Here is a 24,255-nt window from a genome sequence, read left to right as displayed (position 1 = left end):
CTCTTACAAAGTAACAGCTTCCACCCCAGACAATTAAAAACGGGCATCATCAAATCACAACTGTTGAGAGTTATACAAAATAACTCAGATCTCATGAATCAGGCTAAGCAGCTACAGGATATGAAGATGAAATTCATAGAGAGAGGGTACAGCCCGGGACTAGTGGAGCAGGTTCTCAAGGAAGTGTCTCATTTGAACCAATCTTCATTGATTGAAAGGAAACCAAAGACGGGTGAGAATGATAATAAATTAAATTTTGTGACCTCATACAGCCCAGTATCAAATAAAATTGGTGATATTGTTCGCCAGAACTGGCACCTAATAAGGGACGACCACTCTTTGCCTTTTGCTGGATCATCACCACCAAGAGTGGTGCATAGGAGCAACCAGAATCTTCGATCCATTTTGATGAAAACGGATCCGTGGAAGAAACCCCAAACCTGGCTGGCTAATGCCAAGCCAGGATGTTTCAAGTGTGGTAATTGTGTCACATGTAACTCGCTGCCAACTGGTTCTAAGTTTCACCATCCCCATACGAATAAGACCTACCAGATCAGGCATCGCCTAACTTGTACTTCTCAGTTTGTGGTATACTTTTTGACTTGCCCTTGTGGCCGTTATTATGTTGGTAAGACCACCACTGCCTTCAGGGAGAGGCTTGCCAATCATAAAAGTGCCATCAGGACAGCACTGAAGGATGGCAGTGCGGACCAGCCTGTGGCACGCCACTTTCTTGAACACAATCATTCTGTGTCATCCTTGAAAGCAATGCTCATTGACATGGTGATCCCCTCCAGAAGGGGTGGCAACAGGCATAAGGAACTATTATGCTGTGAAAGCCGGTGGATCTATTGGCTGAACACACTCTGCCCACATGGACTTAATATGCATTTAGATTATTCTGTGTTCTATTAAGTTGATTATGCATTTAATAATATATTGTTCTTGACATTTTTTATGAATAGTAGTCACTACTTCCAATATCTTGTAATATGATTTTTTTTTCTCTTGTCCCCCTCTCTGCTGGGATGTTACACTGGATGGGTTACCCATTTCAAAACTAAATGATGCGTAGTGGTTTGAGCACTCCCAGTTTGTTGACACTTTGGGGTGCTACCTTGGTGTGTGCCGTCATATGGTTCGTTCTACTATTATATATCCTCTAGTGTGGGTTCTGCATACTCCCCCCTCCTAGTGGGACATCCACTTGAGGTGTGTCTAATGGCTGATGGACCCCATATATTGGTTCTGCGTTTCCACATCGGTATACTGGGAGTCATGTCTTTGACTATGTATTTATGGTCATTTGAGGAACGTTAATTTCTGGGTTTTCACATCTGCACACTGTTAGTCATGTCTTTGACTATGTATTTATGGTCGTTTGAGGAACGGTAATTTGCTCTGCATTATAATGAGAATATGCAATACCATCCTTATTTTGTTGTATACTCTGGTTTATACAGTAACTGAATGCAGTTACCTCTGGTTTATTATGGCTTCCATTCTTTATCTACTATGTTATTTACATCTGTGACACTTGCCAATTCTAAGCATCCATAGTGTATGTATTTATGGTCGTTTGTGGAACACTAATTTCTGGGTTTTCACATCTGTACACTGTTAGTCATGTCTTTGACTATGTATTTATGGTCGTTTGAGGAACATTAATTTGCTCTGCATTATAATGAGAATATGCGATCCATTCCTTATTTTGTTGTATACTCTGGTTTATACAGTAGCTGAATGCAGTTACCTCTGGTTTATTATGGCTTCCATTCTTTATCTACTATGTTATATACATCTGTGGCACTTGCCAATTCGAAGCATCCATAGTGTCTGCTGTTGTGGTATCAGCTGAACATGGTTATAATTGAGTTAATTAGAGTATCCAGCACTGACTGCACTTCTCTAAAGTTGATACAGCTGCTACAGGTGTGTTTTTGACACACCCCTATTGCCAACCAATGAGAGCCTGGTGATCAGGACTTAAATAGTTTCCGGTTTCCGTTAATGGCATTCTGTTTTGCTGGTGGTGTTGTGTGCGGCTGCAAGTCGCCGTTGTGAGGTAATATAATTTGTCTGCTTCTTAATATTGTGGCCCAAAACATGGGGGTTGTTTATGTTTTTTCTAGGGCTGTGGGCACCACATGTTGTTAACGGTGGATGTGTAACGCATAAGACATGCAGCTGACATGGGACAATAATTATGCTATAGTGCGGTCTGCTTACATATTGCCCGAGTTTAATCTATATTTGTGGACTGGAAAGTTAGACTACCTATTGAGCTTATACCATGTGGGGCACGTATTAACGGCAGTGTGGATTTGCAAGGTTGTAACTTCTGTCAAATGTTGGTAAGGTACATGCGTATATACTTAGGGGGATACTAGTGCAATACTAAGGTTTGCACATGACTGTAGACCTAGTTGAGTCTTTTGAAAGTGTTACGAGTGCAATACTAAGATGTGCACATGCTTGTATACGTGGTTGTGGTTTTCTTTGAAGGTAGGGTCCAGCGAGACTACTGCACACAATGTCAGGTTGTCAGATGCGAGATAAATGAGCATCAGGAAGTGATATAGTGCCTTTTTGTTGCTAAATGTATAATGTATAATGTATGGTGCACCTATCTGCTTTGAAACATTAGAACAACTGTATATGGTCTCAGAGCCTGAGGCGGTTTCTAATGAGGTATGGGGACTTGCTAGTCTCTTTTGAAGGGTCTTTTATGTATATGGCAGGCCAGTGTATACCGGACTTTGCATAACACATAAACTGTGCAGCCGTATGGTGTTTTAACTACAATTGAGTTACATACGCTTTGTTTGCTTGCTAAGATTATAATATATACCCCACCAGTGTATATCCAGAGCAGATTGAGAGTATTGGAGGGACTGTATTGTTGTATCTCCTAGCGCTATGTGTATGGGTTTGCCTTATTTTTATTTTTATTTTTTCTATGTTTATTTTCATTATTTGTGGGTTTATTTTTCTGCCTGCAAACAATTTGGTGGTGGGATTACGTATTGATGTTGTGTTTTATGTTTTTAAATCTGTTATTTTTTCTTCTTGTTTAACAGTTGTTCATCTGTCTTGATGAAGGCTTCTATGTAAGCCGAAACGTCGACCTATCCTTATGACTTTCTAACGTTGTTGTTATAAACAATAAACTAACTTTGATGTATATAAATCATGAGCGTGCCCTCCCTGCCCTAGCTCTTTTATATATATATATATATATATATATATATATATATATATATATATATATATATATTAGGGCTTTCATCATTGCTGCTCAAAAGGATTGGGGCTTATTTGTGGGGATCTTTAGTTACTGTTAATCCCTTTCCTGTTGTTCCCAATCACTGTCCTTCCCAGTGTTTATATACATAAAAAAATGTGTGGTTGGTAATTGGGAGGTGGTAATTGGGGTGGTGGTGAAGTGGGATTTTGGGGGAGGTGAAGTGGGAATTGGTGGTGGTGAAGTAGGAATTGTTGGTAGAAATAAAAATAATAAAAAAAAATCCCTTATGGCTGCACGCTATTCAGCAGGAGAGGTTAATGCCATTCTTGCCGAAAATTCAGGGAGTGAACCCCTCTCTGCTTTATCCAACAGCACAACCCCTCATAAATGATCAAAATTAGCTACCCCCAAATTACCTCCATTTACAGAGACTCCTGGCATCACAACTAATGTTCCAGTATGTAAGTCAATAAATTATCTTTCCCTGATTCTGACAGATACTATGTTTGAGCATATAGTTGCTCAAACACATTTATATGCCAGCCAGTATCTATCAGAGAATCCACAATCTCAGTATGTCAGAAAAAATACCTGGCATCCCACTGACATATCTGAGATTAAAAAGTTTTGGGCCCTGACTTTAGTAATAGGGATTGTGAAGAAACCCAGCATACGTTTATACTGAAGCCAGAACCCTATCCTGGCTTCCCCTCTTTTTTCAGGGATTATGAAGAGGGATAGATATGAACAGTTGCTGTGGTTTAGCCATTTTAATGATTATGCCCAGTGCCCACCAGAAATGACCCCCTGCATTACAGGTTATATAAAATAAAGCCCCTGATAAACCACCTCTCCCAAAACTGTAAAGAAATTTACATCCCTGGCCAGGACATTTGCATAGATGAGTCCCTCATGAAATATTATGGAAAAATTGCTTTTCAAGCAATATATACCATCCAAGAGGTCCCGCTATGGTGTAAAATTTTATAAACTGTGTGAATGCAGTACTGGGTATTCCTGGACATTTCACATCTACCAGGGTAAAGATAGCCACTTATATTCACCTGGCTGCCAAGGTTCAGTTGGCACAAGTAGGAAAATTGTGTGGGATCTCCTACTACCCCTGCTAAGCAAAGGGTACCATTTGTGGCTCGATAATTTTTACACCAGTACAGAGCTATTTAATTTTTTTTTTTTTTAATTTTTTTTAACTCTGGCCTGTGGCACAATGCGAAAGATATATAGCGCAGGTTTCTCCCAGAAGCTGACAAATGGAAAGAAAAGTAGGGGCACAACGTCAGCTTTACGCCACAATAAGCTACTGGCCCTTCGGTACACTAATAAAAAAAGATATGTACATGCTCTCCACAATGCACAATGAAGCTATGGTGCCAGTGTCTGTAAAGGGAAGATGTGTGTTTTATAGCAAAGAGGACATAAGCTCAGAAAATGAATGTGCCAAATTTCCTTGTAAATGGGCAGATCCCATATTAGGCCCAATAACTTCCAGAACTCTCAGAAAACCTATACATGGGGGATATCGTTATACTCATGGGACATGGGTGAACACAAATATGGGTGTTTTATTGCAGTAATATATATCAGGATGATGATATTCACAATAAAATCATTTAGCAAACATAACATTTCTTAATTTCTCACACTTACTTAAAAAAATTCATATAAAATTATAGTTTGGAAATAAATATTTAATGCTATAAGAAAAGCACTATCACACAATATATAATTAGTGTGGGCACACAATGTGAAAGAGGTAAATTATGGTTGGAGATATAGCTGAAATTCAAGGTGTTGTTTACTTTCAGAACTTGGACAATTGCCTATGTCATAAAAGGGTTAAACACCCATTGCCATTGTTGCATAGGACATAGCCAGTGGGCCCAATGCATTGGCAATGAACCCCCCTCTGTGTTCTGCTCAGAATCTGCATCATGTTCTAAGCAGTAGTAAAGCTATATGTTTAACCCTTTTGTAGACATGGTTAAAAACTTTCACTGTTGCAAGAAATTATGTATTAGAATGTTATTTTATTTTTAATATTTTGCTCTCAAACAGGGAGTCATTCAGAAAAACAGTTCCAACTGACAAAAAAAAACATAAGCAACAAGCCTATATCTGCATATTTGTGTATACATTAATGAGGCACTAATTACTTAGGTTCTCTTACCTGCTCCTTGCAATGTAAAACCTATGCAAACCAGGAGAAAGACGGTTAGTACGGAATCCATTTGTAATAAAGTTTTATCCTTCCAAACAAAAGCGGATGGTATGCACTTTAGAATAGACACAAACGTTGCACAATAAAGACTAACGTTCTTAGTCCAGAAGTAAATAATATGAAACCTGAGGGATGGGAACTAGTCACGCCCTGCTAGAAGTGCAAAGTCAGCCAGCAAACAGAATCAATTAGATGTTAACTTAATATCCCACGGAGATCTGTTATAGTTGTTCTTATTGGTTGCCTTACAGTAATAGAGAACATTTAATGTTTAGTTAATGTAATATGGAAATAAATATGATATGAAATCTAACCAGAAAATTATAGCTCTATATATGAGCAAATTTAGCAGAAGCTGCTATCCTCCTTTTTCAAAACACGTATGTGATGAATAGAGCTGCTTTCACCCATTTACCCAGTTATTAAATTATTTGCCTGTGGCTTTTGTTAGTGGTCATAAAACATACATGCCAGGGAGTAAGGAAGCCAGTTTGCCCACTATTGGGGACACATTTATCTGGGTAGATATAGTGGGGCACAAGGGTGGACTGAGACCAACCAAAGCCCCAGGGCAATAGTGTGGCAAGTCCCACCCCTTTTTGCTCCACCTACATCCTTTGTCCCCCCTCCCCCCATGTTTTAATTGCCCTAGAAAGAGAGATAAGCCTGCTTTTTAACAAAAGATACAAAAAGAATGTAGAAAAATGATAATAGAAGTAAAATTAGAACTTCTTTAAAATTACATGCTCTATCTATATTTTGAAAAAACAAAGTTGGGTTTCCTATCCCTTTAACTTTTTTTTCTAGCAGACAGAACCATCAAAACTACCAAGATTGCTTTAAGGGCTATCAATGCAGGAAAAAAAATCATTTTCCAGAGTTCAGATAAATTCCTAAACCCAAATAAGCATTTTCACTCTGCTGACACAGAAAATATAAATTTAATTCCAGTGACCACAATTAAAGCTGTTTTTCCCTGCAGATTTACATTCTGAGCTCCCCAGCAAAACAGAAACCCTATAGATGTGCATTCAAATAAATGTGTTATTCACCCTAATTTTATATCACTGGTCTGCACTTTTTATTTTCCATCATTGCCATGATCAATATATAATATATTGTATATGTATGCTGCTTGAGTTAACCCAGGTGTGGAGCCTACTGTGTAGTGTTGTGTTCCCAATGATCATTGTACTGAATTATAAGTGGGTGGTATAGTATCATTAATAAGCATGAGTCAATCCTGTCATTCACTGATATACAGGTGGCCCTCGTTTTACAACGGTTCAATTTACACCGTTTCAGAATAACAACCTTTTTTTTCCAGTCATGTGACTGCTATTGAAAAGCATTTAGAAGCAGTGCATTTATTAAAATAGCCAGTAGGTGGAGCTGTCCGCTTGTGTTGCAGCAAAGCCAAGCAAGCTGAAATTAATCAGTTTAACCAGACCTGAGCTATCGAGCAGATTTCAAAGGAACAAGATCTTCCTGTCTATAAATCAATCCAGATTGGAATGCATAGAAAGAACTGTTTGCAGAAAAATGCAAGTGAAGTCTGTGTTGTGTGATTATTTTATTAGGTTTATAATGCTGTTTAGCAAATGTTTTTGTTCATTTAACTTAGTTTAAATATATATTCTGTGTTGTGTGATTATTTTATTAGGTTTATAATGCTGTTTAGCATTTAAAGTCTTCATTTCAAAGCTTTAAAAATAATGTATTAGGTGTTACTTATGACAATTTTGAGAGGGGCCTGGAACCTATCTCCCTCACTTCCCATTGACTTATATTATAAACTGGGTTTCAATTTACAACGGTTTTGATTTACAACCATTCCTTCTGGAACCTAACCCCGGCGTAAACTGAGGGCTACCTATACAGAGCAGCAGATGATGCATATTAGGGACGCATGAAACATTCCAGCTTTAACCCTTTAGCAGGCACAGAGGGTCCTCACTGGAAGCCATTTTTGTTTAAATTAACACTTTTTGTTTTACCAGAGATTGGCCACATTGTTGATTATTTTTAATCTTATTAAAGCACACTATAAAGTCTGGATACATTTTGCTGTTTGATGTGGTCATGTGAATCTTTGCAGACTTTTTGTTTAATATGCTTTAATATAATGTATTAGGGACAAACTGTCGAAATTCCTTAGTTAATTGTTTGAGCTGATTTTTCTTAAAGGGACATGAAACCCAATTTTTTTCTTTCATGATTTAGGTAAAACATACAAAGAAAGCAAATTAAGAGATAGAAGTAAATTGGAAAGTTATTTAAATTGTATGCTCTGTCTAAATAACAAATTTCTAATTATGACTTTACTGTCCCTTTAAACTTGCTTTTTGGAATAAACGACAATCATCTTTAGAAGGGTGTGTGAAAATAGTCAGACAGTTGAGACAGGATTATAATGGGAAAGGCAATTTGAGATTATTCCAAGCAGATCTGAGATGTATTTATTCTTAGCCAATGCAGAAACTTTCATAGCTGAGAGCTCTAATCTATTTTCAATACCCTGTAAAAGAGCCTTTTTTTGTAAATGCTTTTCCCACTGTTTACACTACTCTGTGCATGGATGAGCCATAGCTGACACAGCGTGCTGGTCACACTTCCAACCCTCCAGTGTTCAACCCCCCCCAGATTAATTTAGAAAGTTCAAGCTAGCTAAAAATATAATTTTAATATATAAAATAAAAATAATTTTTCTTTTAAAAAGTTTCCTTAATTCATGCTGCATGCATCTGTCTGCAGTGGCGGTTGGCCCTTTAATATGCCGGGCCCTCGGACAAGGGCCGAATTGCCAGACTTGTCAGTCTGCCCCTGGTTGGGCACAAATGTCCCTAGCCAGACCACTAATTCCTGCCTATAATAGGTTTGTCAACAAGTATATGCATAAGGTAATAAGGTAATTACCTGAGTAGAAGACTGGAACCACAGAAGCAGGAGTTGCGTTGAAGGAAGAGGGTTGAGTCAAGCAGCAGGTTTCACTAGGGCCCGATACTCAAAACATCAACAGACCAATAAGAAACTGCCTGCTTTGGTTTACCAGGCTCACAGTCCATCAGTCTGTTGATATATTCTAAAAAAGGGGGCTGACCCATAAAGTGCCAATGAGTGGTAATGTGTCTGCCGTAGGAATTAATAGGGATCACCACTTCTGCAAAACTCTGTCGACATCGCCACTCGTTGGTACTATCAGCAGGGGGAGCTGTATTTGAAAAGTTCCTACACAGCAAAGACAGTGAACATGAAACAATAAATAGTTTCTGTGTAGGAGCACTTGAAATAATACATACTTAACCTAATTGTAACTAAACCTACACTACCTTCATCACACTGGAAAATCTCGCCACTGAAAAGGTGGCAAGACCAATATGTCTGATACCCTATACCTACCCTGCAGGACGGTCTTTAGAAAATATTGCACTACTGGTGAGTGATGTATACCAATTTAAAAGCATGTTACTCCCCTGGAACGCCCAGATAGAACACTTACATCTACATCATGTCTTCGCTATATCTGACTAATAAAGACAAAAAAACCTCTCTATTATAGCTATAGGAGCTATGTCAATACATTTATACACTATGTTTAAATGCTGTGCATTTTCTTTAATATTTTATTGATTTTAACCTTTTTTTAATAATAAAAAGAGCAGGCAAAAAAAGGTTAAATGTATACAATACTTAAAATAATCTGCATAATAAAAGAAAATGCATAAAATGAAAACATTCTTTATAAATGTAATGCTACTCTAAACTATTAACCCTTATGCACCCTCACCCCCAGCGCAACCTAACCCAGTGACTATATTTACCCATAATCTTCCATAACCTATTTATCTAACCCCCAATCTTGTAACCTCCTGAATTGCCACAACCCCCACTGCAAACACCCCCTAACCTATTAACTGCAAAACCACCAATACCTCCCCACTGCCAACACCCCATAACCTATTACACCCTAAACTGCCAAAACTCCATCACAAACTACCCATACACTACTTAACTCCCTAACAGCTAACCCCCCAGAACCCTAACCTAATTCCCCTAATTTACAAAAAGTTAAAAGCACTAAAATTACAACAACAAAAAAAACACATTTCCAAAAAAAAAACTCTACCAAAAATAAAAAAATCCAAACAGTAAGACCTATCCTTAAAGTAAAGTCCAATTATACGCAACAAAACAGCAGCTTACAGAGTGTTGACAGGAGATCCTGCTCTATTCTTAAGGATACCCATAAATAAACTGAGTGATACTTAAGTACCCTTAAAAAAAACACCCAAAGTAAAAAACCCTATACTAAAACCTACTTAAAAAAATTCCCTGAAAATTGCATTTTGTAGGGCATTGCCCTAAACTGATTTGGCTCTTTTACTTGGCAAAAAAAAACCCAACCCTATTATAAAACCAAAATTATCCCCACCCCCAAATAAAAAGCCTATCTTAAAAAAAGAAACTAAAAATTGCACTGATGAGGGCATTTATTAGGGCTTTTGTTAGGTCATTGTCTTAAAGTGATTACAGCTTATTATAAAAAAAAAAAACTGCCATAAAAAAAAAAATCACTATCCTAAAAAAAACTGGCCCTAAGATGGGCATTTGGTAGAGCATTGTCCTTAGGAGGGCATTTAGTAGGGCAATGTCCCAAAGTGATTATAACTCATTTGAGCTGAAAGAAAAAGAAATGCCCTATTATAAAAAAAATCCTATACTAAAAAATCCTAACTCTAATCCTCAAAGTTTCTGCTCACTCAACTTGACTCGACTCCTACAATCTCAGCTCCAGCTTTGCTCCTCTTCTTTCTTCATGAAAGCGGTCCTCTTGTAGCTTCATCCATGACGGCCCTATTCCACCTTATGCATCTTCTGTCTATTCCATCCGATCCTTCTTCATGCGGTCACCACCACAGACTTAGAGGGATATTTATCAAGCCGTCAACCGCAAATTCACTGAAATTCCGGAAGGGTAATTGTGGCGAGCCTGATTCGACCTAGTTATCAAAGCCTACAGACCGGCAAAAGTTGAAATTTGTGACGTAACATATGATCCGCCGGTCTCAATCCGACACAGATCGATGCGTATGTCATTACAAATGTTCCAAATACAAATTTGGCACTATCTGACAACTTGTGCAAGTTATCAAACTTCTAACTGGTACGCTTGTCACTATTCTGGCCCAGCGTACCAGGTTTTCAATCCGCCACCCTGGAGGCCGCAGATTCCATAGGAATCAATGGGAGTCTGAAAGCAGCGAAAGCTCACGTTCGATGCTGCCAGATATCCCATTGATTTATATGGTAGAAAACCAGTAAAGTTTACACCTAACGGCCTAACATAAATCCTGAGTCTAAACACCCCTAATCTGCCGCTCCCGACATCGCCGCAACCTAAATAAAGTTATTAACCCCTATCTCGCCGCTCCCGGACCCCGACACAACCCAAAAAAATATATTAACCCCTATCCCGCCACTCCCGGAGCCCACCGCAACTAAATAAATATATTAACCCCTATCCGGCCACTCCCGGAGTCCGCCGCAACGAAATAAATGTATTAACCCCTATCCCGCTGCTTCCGGACCCCACCGCAACTAAATAAATGTTATTAACCCCTAAACCGACAGCCCCTCGCATCACCATAAACTAAATTAAGCTATTAACCCCTAAACCTAACAAGCCGCTAACTTTACATTAAATATTAACTCATCCCTATCTTATAATAAATTAAAACTTACCTTTAGAATTAAAATAAACTATATTAAACTATAATTAACCTACCCTAACTATTATACTACAAGTACATTAAACTATATTAAACTATTAATTAACCTACCCTAACTATTAAACTAAAATTACATTAAACTAACAATTAAATTAACTTTATTACATATTTAAAAACCTAACCCTACTCAAGTTATTTAAATCTACTATTAAAAATGACAAAATTACAAAAAAAAAACTAAGTTATAAAAAATAAAAAACACTAACGCCTAGATTTAGAGTTCTGCGTTAGCCATCAAAAGCAGCGTTAAGGGGTCCTAACGCTGCTTTTGGCCACCCACTGGTATTTAGAGTCAGCCAGGAAAGGGTCTATTATTATTATTATTATACTTTATTTATTAAGCGCCAACATATTCCGCAGCGCTGTCCATGGATACAATTCATTTTAATAAAACAATACAAGACTTGTAAGAAACAGGACAAAATTTACAAACACATACAGGAGGGATTGAGGGCCCTATTCCCGTGGGAACTTACAATCTAGAAGGGTAGGAGGTTGGGAAACAGGAGGTGAGGACTGCAAGATTGAGAAGGATGTTAATACAGAGTTAGATGAGGGAAATATTAGGTAAGTGAAAATAATTTATTATTGAGTTGGGTGGTAGGCTTCCCTGAACAGAAAAGTCTTCAGGGAGCATTTAAAGGAAGAAAGATTAGGGCAAAGCCTGACAGCATGAGGGAGAGTGTTCCAGAGGGTAGGTGCTGCACGACAGAAGTCCTGCAGTCTAGCATGAGAGGAGGTGATAGTTGCGGATGCAAGGAGAAGGTCATTGTTGGATCTTAGTGGACGGGCTGGAGTATACTTGTGTATTAGAGAGGATAGGTAGAGGGGAGCGGCGTTGGTGAGAGTTTTGTATGTAAGGGTGAGAATTTTGAATTTAATTCTGCTGTGAATGGGGAGCCAATGAAGGGACTCACAGAGAGGTGCAGCAGATACAGAGCGACGGGAAAGGTGGATCAGCCTGGCAGAGGCATTTAGGATGGATTGAAGGGGGGAGAGGCGGGAAAGAGGAAGGCCAGCGAGTAGGTTGTTGCAGTAGTCAAGTCGGGAGATAACAAGGGAGTGGATTATTTGCTTTGTGGTGTCAGAGCTCAGAAAAGGGCGAAGTTTAGAAATATTGCGTAGATGATTGCGGCAGGATGTAGAAAGCAATTGGATATGGGGGATGAAGGATAAGTTTGAGTCAAGTGTGACTCCAAGGCAGCGGACTTGGGGCGATGGGGAAATGGTGATGCCGTCAACAGGGATAGAGAAGTCAGAAGTCAGTGTAGAGCTTGAGGGGGGGATAAGAAGGAGCTCAGTCTTGGACATGTTAATCTTTAGGTGGTGAGAGGCCATCCAGGAAGAAATACCAGATAAGCAGTTGCTGACATGAGAGAGGACAGAGGGAGAGAGAGCAGGGGTGGAAAGGTAGATCTGGGTGTCATCAGCATAGAGGTGATATTTGAAACCATAACTGTTGATAAGTTTACCTAGCGAAGAAGTATAGATGGAGAAGAGTAGAGGACCCAGAACAGATCCTTGAGGTACTCCAACAGACAGAGGCATAGGAGAGGAGGAGTCGCCGGCAAGTGACACAGAAAAAGACCTGTGAGAAAGATAGGAGTGAATCCAGGAAAGAGAAGTGTTACAGAGGCCAAAAGAGCTAAGGGTCTGTAGGAGGAGGGGGTGGTCAACTGTGTCGAAGGCAGCTGAGAGGTCAAGTAAGATGAGTATAGAGTAGTGGCCAATATTTTTAGCAGAGAGAAGATCATTTGTGACCTTGGTAAGGGCAGTCTCAGTTGAGTGTTTTGGGCGGAATCCGGATTGCAGTGGGTCAAGGAGTTGGCGGACAGGAAGTGGGTTAGGCGATTGTAAACAAATTTTTCAAGGAGTTTTGATGTTAGTGGAAGCAGTGATATGGGGCGGTAGCTTTCAGGAGAATTAGGGTTGAGGGAGGGTTTTTTAAGTATGGGAATGACTTTTGCGTGTTTGAAAGAAGATGGGAATGAGCCGGTAGAGAGAGATAGGTTGAAGATGTGGGTAAGAGCAGGAGTGAGGGTGGAAGATAGGGAGGGAATTAGATGGGAAGGGATAGGGTCGAGTGGGCAGGTAGTGAGGTGTGAGGAAGATAGTAAGGAAGAAACTTCATTCTCAGTGGTTGGATGGAAGTTACAGAGGGTGGTAGAGGGAGTAATTGGGCCTGTTGTTGGAGTATTGCAGGTTGGTGTTGGGATGTTGCTTCGGATAGTATGTGTTTTTTTTAAAAAGTAGTCAGCCAGGTCTTGAGCACTAAAGACAGGCGGGGGTGGTGGAGCAGGTGGGTAGAAGAGAGAGTTAAAGGTGGAGAAGAGTCGTTTAGGGTTTGAGGAAAGAGTAGATATGATAGAAGAGAAGTAAGTTTGTTTGGCTAAGTGAAGGGCGGAAGTGTATGAACGAAGAATAAACTTATAGTGTATGAAATCGGGTTCAGAGTGAGTTTTCCTCCAGACACGCTCAGCAGTACGGGAGCATTTTTGCAAATAGCGTGTTTGCTGAGCATGCCAGGGCTGTAACTGACTGCGTGGTGTTTTGCGCAGCTGGGGAGGGGCAAGTGTGTCTAATGCAGAGGAAAGAGTTTTGTTATAGTGGGCTGTAGCGAGATCAGGGCAGGTTATAGTGGAGGTGTGAGGGAGGAGATTTTGAATGATTTTTGAAAATTTGATCGGATCCACAGCATGTGTATTTCTACAGGTGCGGGGGGAGGGATGGAGAAGTGGGTTTAGCTGTTGCATTAATATTATAGGTGACCAGGTGATGGTCTGAAATGGGAAAAGGGCGACAGGTGGTGTCAGATATAGAGCAGAGGTAGGAAAATACCAGGTCGATGGAGTGTCCATCACGGTGAGTCGGGAATGGGGTGGATTGTGAGAGACCGAAGGAGGATGTGAGTGAAAGAAGTTTAGAGGCAGCAGGGGCAGATGGGTTGTCAATGGGAATGTTGAAGTTCCCAAGAATTAGGGTTGGTATATTTGAAGAGAGAAAGTGAGGAAGCCAGGCAGAAAAGTTGTCAAAGAATTGGGAGGTTGGTCCAGGAAGGCGATAGATGACTGCCACTTTTAGGGATAGGGGGGAGAACAGACGAATACAGTGGACTTCAAAGGAGGAGAAGGAAAGAGATGGGATTGGAGGTAGGTATTGATAAGTGCAGGAGGGGGAGAGCAGGATGCCAACACCGCCGCCACGTTTCTCACCTTGCCTAGGGGTATGGCTAAAGTGAAGACCACCGTGTGTGAGAGCAGCAATGGAAACAGTGTCAGAAGGAGATAGCCAGGTTTCTGTAATTGCTAAAATGGTGAAAGCATTTGATATAAACAGGTCATGAATTGCTGTAAGTTTGTTGCAGACAGAGCGAGAGTTCCATAGTGCACAGGTGAAAGGAGTGTATGCGTGTGGGATGCATTGGATGGAAATGAGGTTATGTGTGTTGCTTTTATTAAAGTTTCTATATGGAGTGTGAGATTGGGTAATGGTGGGAATGAGGGTGGGCCCAGGATTTGGAGAGATGTCACCTGATGATAATAGCATCAAGATGGAAGGTCTAACGCTCACTTTCAAGCCGCGACTTTTCCATACCGCAGATCCCCTTACACCAATTGTGTATCCTATCTTTTCAATGGGATCTTCCTAACGCCAGTATTTAGAGTCTTGGCTGAAGTGAGCAGTAGACCCTCTACCGACAAGACTCCAGCCGCAGAAAAAAGTCAGTAGTTAAGAGCTTTCTGGGCTAATGCCGGTTTATAAAGCTCTTAACTACTGTGCTATAAAGTACACTAACACCCATAAACTACCTATGTACCCCTAAACCGAGGTCCCCCCACATCGCCGCCACTATAATAAAAAATTTTAACCCCTAATCTGCCGACCGCACACCACCGCCACCTACATTATCCCTATGAACCCCTAACCTGCTGCCCCTAAAATCGCCGACACATACATAATATTTATTAACCCCTAATCTGCCCCCCCCAACATCGTCGCTACCTACCTACATGTATTAACCCCTAATCTGCCGACCGGACCTCGCCGCTACTCTAATAAAGTTATTAACCCCTAAACTGCCGCACTCCCGTCTCGCAAACACTACAATAAATAGTATTAACCCCTAATCTGCCCTCCCTAACATCGCCGCCACCTAACTTCAAGTATTAACCCTTAATATGCCGACTGGACCTCAATGCTACTATAATAAATGTATTAAACCCTAAAGCTAAGTCTAACCCTAACCCTAACACCCCCCCTAAATTAAATATAATTTTAATCTAACGAAATAAATTAACTCTTATTAACTAAGGTATTCCTATTTAAAACTAAATACCTGTAAAATAAACCCTAATATAGCTACAATATAACGAATAATTATATTGTAGCTATTTAGGATTTATATTTATTTTACAGGCAACTTTATATTACTGTAATATATACTGTATATTTACTGTATTTATTTTAACTAGGTACAATAGCTATTAAATAGTTATTTACTATTTAATAGCTACCTAGTTAAAATAATTAAAAAATTACCTGTAAAATAAATCCTAACCTAAGTTACAATTAAACCTAACACTACACTATCAATAAATTAATTAAATAAATTACCTACAATTACATACAATTAAATACACTAAACTAAATTACAAAAAAACCCCACTAAATTACAAAAAATAAAAAAATATTACAAGAATTTTAAACTAATTACACCTACTCTAAGCCCCCTAATAAAATAAAAAAGCCCCCCAAAATAATAAAGGTCCCTACCCTATTCTAAATTAAAAAGTAACCAGCTCTTTTACCAGCCCTTAAAAGGGCTTTTTGCGGGGCATGCCCCAAAGTCAACAGCTCTTTTGCCTGTAAAAAAAAAATATGACCCCCCCAACATTAAAACCCACCACCCACATACCCCTAATCTAACCCAAACCCCCCTTAAATAAAGCTAACACTACCCCCTGAAGATCTCCCTACCTTGAGCCGTGTTCACCCAGCCGGGCACCGATGGACCAAAAGAGGACATCCGGAGCGGCAGAAGTCTTCCTCCTATCCGGGCAGAAGAGGACATCCGGACCGGCAGACATCTTCATCCAAGCGACATCTTCTATCTTCATCCATCCAACGAGGAGCGGCTCCATCTTCAAGACCTCCGGCGCGGAACATCCTCCTTCCCCGATGACTAGACGACGAATGACGGTTCCTTTAAGTGACATCATCCAAGATGGCGTCCCTCGAATTCCGATTGGCTGATAGGATTCTATCAGCCAATTGGAATTAAGGTAGGAAAAATCTGATTGGCTGATTGAATCAGCCAATCAGATTCAAGTTCAATCCGATTGGCTGATCCACCCCTAACTTCAAGTATGAACCCCTAATCTGCCAACCGTACCTCGGGGTTAATTCATTTATTAGAGTAGCGGTGAGGTCCGGTCAGCAGATTAGGGGTTCATACTTGAAGTTAGGTGGCGGCGATGTTAGGGAGGGCAGATTAGGGGTTAATACTATTTATTATAGGGTTTGCGAGGCGGGAGTATGGCAGTTTAGGGGTTAATAACTTTATTAGAGTAGCGGCGAGGTCCGGTTGGCAGATTAGGGGTTAATAAGTGTAGGTAAGGTAGCGGCGACGTTGGGGGGGCAGATTAGGGGTTAATAAATATAATATAGGTGTCGGCGATGTTAGGGGCAGCAGATTAGGGGAACATAGGTATAATGTAGGTTGCGGCGGTGTCCGGAGCGGCAGATTAGGGGTTAATTGTGTAATGCAGGTGTCAACGATAGCGGGGGCGGCAGATTAGGGGTTAATAAGTGTAAGATTAGGGGTGTTTAGACTCGGGGTTCATGTTAGGGTGTTAGGTGCAGACTTAGAAACTGTTTCCCCATAGGAAACAATAGGGCTGCGTTAGGAGCTTAACAGTGCTTTTTTGCAGGTGTTAGGTTTTTTTCAGCCCAAACTGCCCCATTGTTTTTTATGGGGGAATCGTGCACGAGCACGTTTTTCAAGCTAGCCGCTAATGTAAGCAACGCTGGTATTGAGAGTTGAAGTGGCGGTAAATATGCCTTTACACTCCCTTTTTGGAGCCTAACGCAGCCCTTCAGAGAACTCTAAATACCAGTGTTGTTTAGAAGCAGCGCTAGAAAAAAAAGACGCGTAGCTAATGCACCCCTTCGGCCGCAAAACTGTAAATCTAGGTGTAAGTTACAAAAAATAAAAAACCACAGTTTCAAAAATAAAAACTATTTACACCTAATCGAAGAGACCTATCAAAATAAAAAAGACCACCCAAAAAAAAACTTAGCCTACACTAAATTACCAATGGCCCTTAAGGGCCTTTTGCGGGGCATTGCCCCAAAGAAATCAGCTCTTTACCTGTAAAAAAAAATACAAACACCCCCCAACATTAAAACTCACCACCCACAAAACCAACACCCCCAAATAAAATCCTACCTAAAAAACCTAAGCTCCCCATTGCCCTGAAAAGGGCATTTCTATGGGCATTACCCTTAAAAGGGCATTCAGCTTTTTTACTGCCCAAAGTCCCTAACCTAAAATTAAAACAGACCCAATAAACCCTTAAAAAACCTAACACTAACCACCGACGATCCACTTACAGTTTTCGAAGACCGGACATCCATCTTCATCCAAGCAGCAAAAGTCCTCAGCGAAGCCGGCAGAAGTCCTCATCCAAGCGGCAGAAGTCTTCATCCAGACGGCATCTTCTATCTTCATCCATCCGGCATGGAGCGGCTCCATCTTCAAGACATCCGGCGCGGAGCATCCTCTTCTTCCGATGGTCAACGATGAATGAAGTTTCCCTTTAAGGTAGGTCATCCAAGACGGCGTCCCTTCCATTCCGATTGGCTGATAGAATTCTATCAGCCAATAGGAATTAAAGGTGAAAAAATCCTATTGGCTGTTGCAATCAGCCAATAGGATTGAACGTTCATCATATTGGCTGATCAAATCAGCCAATAGGATTGAGCTCGCATTCTATTGGCTTATTGGAATAGCCAATAGAATGCAAGGTCAATCCTATTGGCTGATTGGATCAGCCAATAGGATGAAAGCTGAATCCTATTGGCTGATTGGAACAGCCAAAAGGATTTTTTCATCTTTAATTCCGATTGGCTGATAGAATTCTATCAGCCAATTAGAATTAAAGGGACGCCATCTTGGATGATGTAATTTAAAGGAACCTTCATTTGTCGTTAGTCGTCGGAAGAAGAGGATGCTCCGCGCCGGAAGTCTTGAAGATGGACCTGCTAGGCGTCGGAAGGATGAAGATAGAAGATGCCGTCTGGATGAAGACTTCTGCGGGCTTGGATGAAGACTTCGGCCGCTTGTATGAATACTTCTGCGGGCTTCAATGAGGACTTCTGCCGCTTCGTTGAGGATGGATGTCGGGTCTTCAAAACTGTAAGTGGATCTTTGGGGGTTAGTGTTATGCTTTTTTAAGGGTTTATTGGGTGGGTTTTATTTTTAGATTAGGGGTTTGGGCAATTGAAAAAGAGCTAAATGCCATTTTAAGGGCAATGCCCATCCAAATGCCCTTTTTCAGGGCAATGGGGAGCTTAGGTTTTTTCCAGTTAGTATTTTATTTGGGGGGTTGGTTGTGTGGGTGGTGGGTTTTTGTCATGATCACTGCTGTACATACCTTTAAGGCTCTACAATCCCTATTTAAAGCCCCTCCTCCTTCTGTTCTATGCTAGGTAATTTGCTTTAGTGGGTGTAAGAATCCCTCTGACACCACTTCCACTACTAGCCTGTGGAGACCGGATCTCTCTACCTGTCTTCCTTCACAGATCTCCTGGAGTTCTACACCTTACCTCTTCTGACTCCTGGAAGTTGCATCCACAACTACTTTGTATTTCCAGCCGGTGGTGTGTTCCTCTCTCCCAGCAGCATCTGGCCTCTCTGCAGACGCTACACGCTGTTCCTCTCAGCTGCAGGTGACGTCACTCAGCTCTGCCTGCTCTGTTCTCACCGGAATACCACAGCTCTGCTTGTCCTCCTCTCAACAGGCTTATCACACACCTCTTACCACACTTCTGTTGTATGGTACAGTGACTATCTTACTTTTAGTGTACAGCAGACTATCTTTGTGTTGCATCATTCTAAAGTCAAGACTGCATAGCTGCTTAATTGCCTCTCTAACTACTATTTGCTTAGACTGTCACTTCTGTTTTAAGCTTCATGAACTAACCCTTGCCTACCACTTGCTACACTTCCAATTGCTGTGTGTGTGAATTTATTAACACCTTGATTTCCAGGGAACTCATTACAACAAGCACTGTTATTCTTCCCCTTGCTTACACAAACTGTATGCTCTGCCACAGAAAGAATAATGGTGTAAGCTTGAGTTCTATATGATCTTTGTTTTCTCACTACATTTATCCATTACTTAGTGGCCATATTACTTCTCTCATGTTATGTTATATTATTATTGAGTTCCACTATCAAGTTATTTAATTACTATAAAATGACTATATCATCATCCCTAAGTCTATGAGCATAAAAGGATTCTAAATAAATTATATAGAGTCCAAGGTTTGGTGTGAGACTGAGTGGCAATTATAAAATAGATTGTGTAATTCAGGGTTAAACATATCAAAGGTTATTCAACTCCTCTATTAACCTTACATATTACCTAGCCTAAAAAAAAAAAAGAAAAAAAAAAAGGGATTGTTTACCTGAATTGCAAATCTACAATGGATCTCACAGAACTATCAAACCATGTCAGAACCCTCTCTCATAACATGGATTTTATGTTGCAGGGTGTTAGAGAGATCCAGACCGAACACGAACTATTAAGAACATTTGTTAGTGATCTTTCTCCCCTAAGACCCCATCAGTAGACAATCTACCTGAACCACAAATATGCCCTCCTGAGATATTTACCGGAATAAGAGCTCACTTCCAGAGATCATGACTATACCCACTTCTCACACCCTCACAAGCTATATTCAAGGCTTGATTACATCTTCTCCACTGCTGACTCCCTTGATTTAGTTAAGATGGCCAAAATTTCCCTCTGTGCCTGGTCTGATCATGACCAAGTCCAGGCCGACATAACTTCCACTAACACTACTCATATTAAACCCAAATGGAGATTGCCTCACCAGATTCTAGAGGACATACCCTTCAGAGAGGAACTCCGCAGAGATATCACCCACTTCATTCAAACTAATGACAATCTAACGGTCAGGGATGACACATTATGGGGAGCGGCTAAAGCTACAATCAGAGGTCTACTTATTACAAAACAATCGCATCTTAGAAAGCAGGCAGGCCTCACCCTCTCACAAGCCGATATCAGGTTGAGACAACTAGAAGCAAGCAATAGAAGTACAGTCACAGCAGAAACCACATCTCAAATTATTGAGATTAAAGACCACATCTCCAGGATCGAATTGCGCAGAACCCAACATAACCTCACCAAGCTTAAGCATTTATTTTACTATAAAGGTAATAAGGCCGATACTCTGCTAGCGAACAAAATTAGGAACAGGCTAGGGGCATCCCGGATTCACTCCATACGATCATCAGGATCGCTTCTTCAGATCCCGTCTCAGATAGGTGAGGCGTTTGCGGACTATTATGCCAAGCTCTATAATATAGCCACAGCTGAGTCTCCTGGGTCCTCTTCTCAGGAGGTCCTGGAGACTTATCTTAAGACCCTGTCACTTCCCATGCTCGCCCCGGAACAACGAGACACCTTATGCTCCCCCTTTTCTCTTCCAGAGGTCTTGAGAGTTATTAAGAACGCCAAGTCCTTCAAGTCCAGTGGCCCGGATGGTTACCCGGCTCATTTCTATAAGGCCTATGCTCAAGAACTTGCCCCGTTGCTGCTAAAGTTTTATAACTTGGCTAGAAAGGAAGGTTGCTTTAACCCCTTAATGACCACAATGTACCCTGTATGTCACTGGTCGTTAAGGGTTTTTTCAGGACATAATAGCACAAGTCTAACAAGAACACACTATTAATGCACTCCCTCCAGCAGGCTTTGTGAAATAGAGCAGTCTCAATGCTGGTGGCAAGACCGCACTATAAAACAATCAAGTCCCAAAAAAAGGCCAGCGACATACAGGGTACGTCGCTGGTCCTTAAGGGGTTAAAAGTGAATTTCTAGAAGCCAATATTGTCACCATCCTCAAGCCTGACAAGGACCCATCGCTTTGTGTGAGTTACAGGCCCATCTCTTTGATAAACACGGACATCAAGTTCTATTCAAAGATACTAGCCAACCGTCTCGCTAATTTTCTACCTTCCCTTATCGACCCGGATCAGGTGGGATTCGTCCCCCTCCGAGAGGGACCAGACAACACGAGGCGTCTCCTTAACATACTTACTCTTGCCTCACGACTTCGTTGGCCACTCGCGGTCATCTCTCTTGACGCCGAGAAGGCGTTCGACCGGGTCAGATGGCAATATCTTTGGGCAGTCCTCAAGAGATTCCACTTTCCCCCCGACTTCATAGCGGCCATTCAGGCCCTCTATTCCACTCCTACTGCATCCGTGAGTGGCCTGGGCTTTCACTCCCCACTCTTTTCCATCACAAACGGCACCAGACAGGGGTGTCCCCTCTCGCCGCTTCTGTTTGCCCTTTCGATAGAACCCCTGGCAGACCAGATTAGATATGACCCCCAAATTAAAGGTGTCACTCTGTCGGGCACCTCGCACAAAATTGCACTTTTTGCCGATGATGTAACTCTCTTCTCGTCACAACCTGAGCAGGGGATTCCCAGACTCCTAGATATACTCACCATGTTTGGGGCCCATTCTTACTACAAGCTAAACCTGGCAAAAACTCAAGTGTACATGCAAGGGTTTACAAGTGCGCAATTAGTCCCCCTCACTAAGACTTACAAGTTTAATTGGACAGAACAATCTGTTCTACACTTGGGTGTCAGGATTTCTAGTAGCCTTCCTCAAATAATTAAAGACAACTACCTTCCTCTCCTTACTTCACTTCGCTCCCTGCGGAAGGACTGGAACCTCCAGCATGTATCTTGGCTGGGTAGGATCACGGCGTTGAAAATGTCTTTCCTCCCCAGGTTGACGTATCTTTTCCGCTACCTACCTATTAAAATTCCGAGACATTTTCTTCTTCAATTCCAGAGCGGGTTCACCAAATTTATCTGGATGGATAAACCACCTAGAGTCGCACATAGAGTACTTCAACTCCCTAAATCCTCGGGGGGCATAGTTTCTCCGTCAGTGGTAAGGTATTATGAGGGCGCAATGCTTACCCATGTTTCACAATGTGGGGTAAAGTCTTCGGATGCTAAATGGAAGTCCATTGAACAGGCCGCGCTGCCTTTTCAAATCACCTTATGGGACCTAATCTGGACCCCTCCACCTTGCCGAAGGGAGCTGGCCTTAATCAACCCCGTTGTCTGTGAATGCCTTGGTTTCTGGGATAGAATACGGCACCATCCACATGTAGCCCCACATCCTTCCCCAGTTGCCTCCATTGCAGGTCTTCTCTCAGGTCTACAAGACTCTCACCCCAATAAATGGGCCCAATTAGGAATTAATAGTATATCGGACCTTTGGTCCTCGTCCCCCCAAGACTCTTTTAAACAACTATCCCAAATTAGTGTCGATGCCCAGGTCCCGTAGTATTTACCCTTTGAATACCAGAGGATCAAGAGTTTCCTAAGTAGTTGGGGCTTTAAACCCAGTCCTGATAGACCATTAACTCTATGGGAGTCAATTTGGGCCAGGGGAGATAGGTTATGTAGGCCCCTTTCTATTGACTATGTACTGTTAGGCGGGTCACAGAGCCAGGAAACCCCTAACCATCTGTCCCACTGGGAAACGCTGACGGGGAGACACACTACTCCTGAGGAGTGGGAGCGAGCCTTTTCCCTGACCCAGAAAGCTATTCATTGCACAACGTTGTACGAGACCTATTTTAAACTTCTATCTCACTGGTACTATGTGCCTACTAGGTTAGCGAAAATATTCCCAAATGTGTCCCCCAATTGCTGGCGAAATTGTGGACACAGGGGTAATGCTTTACACATATGGTGGGAGTGTCCCGTGATTCAACCGCTATGGCAAAAGTGCTTCTCGGTTCTACGTAGTATTGGCATTAGGCTTCCCAGGCTGTCTGCTTCAGCACTTCTTCATCTAAACCTACACCCTCTACCTAAAAATCATGCGTATATTTGCATCTACCTGTTTATGGCTATAAAATACTCTATTGCTTGCTCCTGGAAAAAAGGAAATGCCCTCTAGCTGGTCAGTGGTCTGTAACAATATGGCCTATGTATACACAATGGAAAAGGATATCTTTTACAAATTAAATAAATCTGACCTATTTGAGTTGATCTGGGCTGACTGGAAGAAGTCTCACAACACAGACTGGAAACCCAACGCAACTGCTCAGGACACATAGCCCCTTGACTGCTCCTTCCCTATATCTGTAACTCATTCAACATATTGGTGACCTCATCTGGACTGCCCTCTCTCTCTCTTTTTTTCTAGCTTTCTCCCCCTCCCCTCACCCCTCCACCCCCCCTCCCCTCCCCCGTCTCTATCATTGAGGTTTTCTCGATTCTCAGTTATTATGACCCCCCCCCCCCATATTCTCAGACTTGTCAGCCATGGATTAAGGCTCGACAAGTCGGGTATATACTTAGCATTCTGTAATAGGTGAAAGTGCTTATTTCCACTCTGGATGCATCTAAATACCTGTTATTTTTCTAAGCTTTTTTTGATGGTTTGGAGCTGCATCTCCTCAGCTAATGTACACCTATCCTATTGTTTCTCAATAAAAAAAAAAAATTAAATCTAAAAAAAAAAAAAAAAAGAGCTCACATCAGAGAGTTCAAGAATTCCTGCATTCTCTTCTTTTCCCTAAACCAAAAACCTACCCCATAGAGAAAATTAAGGTGTTAACTGTCTTATCTTACCTCTCCGGTGAACCCAGGAGATGGGCAAACACTTTCTATGAGAATAATGACTCGATATT

General features: G+C 41.3%; 1 pseudogene; it reads right to left on the bottom strand.

The window, feature by feature from the left end:
• LOC128648590 (fatty acyl-CoA hydrolase precursor, medium chain-like) overlaps positions 1-5,587 on the bottom strand; it is a 230,976-nt pseudogene extending 225,389 nt beyond the window's left edge.
• Between the last annotated feature and the right edge of the window lie 18,668 nt (positions 5,588-24,255).

This window comes from Bombina bombina, chromosome 1, assembly GCF_027579735.1.
Source record: "Bombina bombina isolate aBomBom1 chromosome 1, aBomBom1.pri, whole genome shotgun sequence".
NCBI lineage: Eukaryota > Metazoa > Chordata > Amphibia > Anura > Bombinatoridae > Bombina > Bombina bombina.
This window is presented reverse-complemented; position numbering and strand designations above follow the sequence as displayed.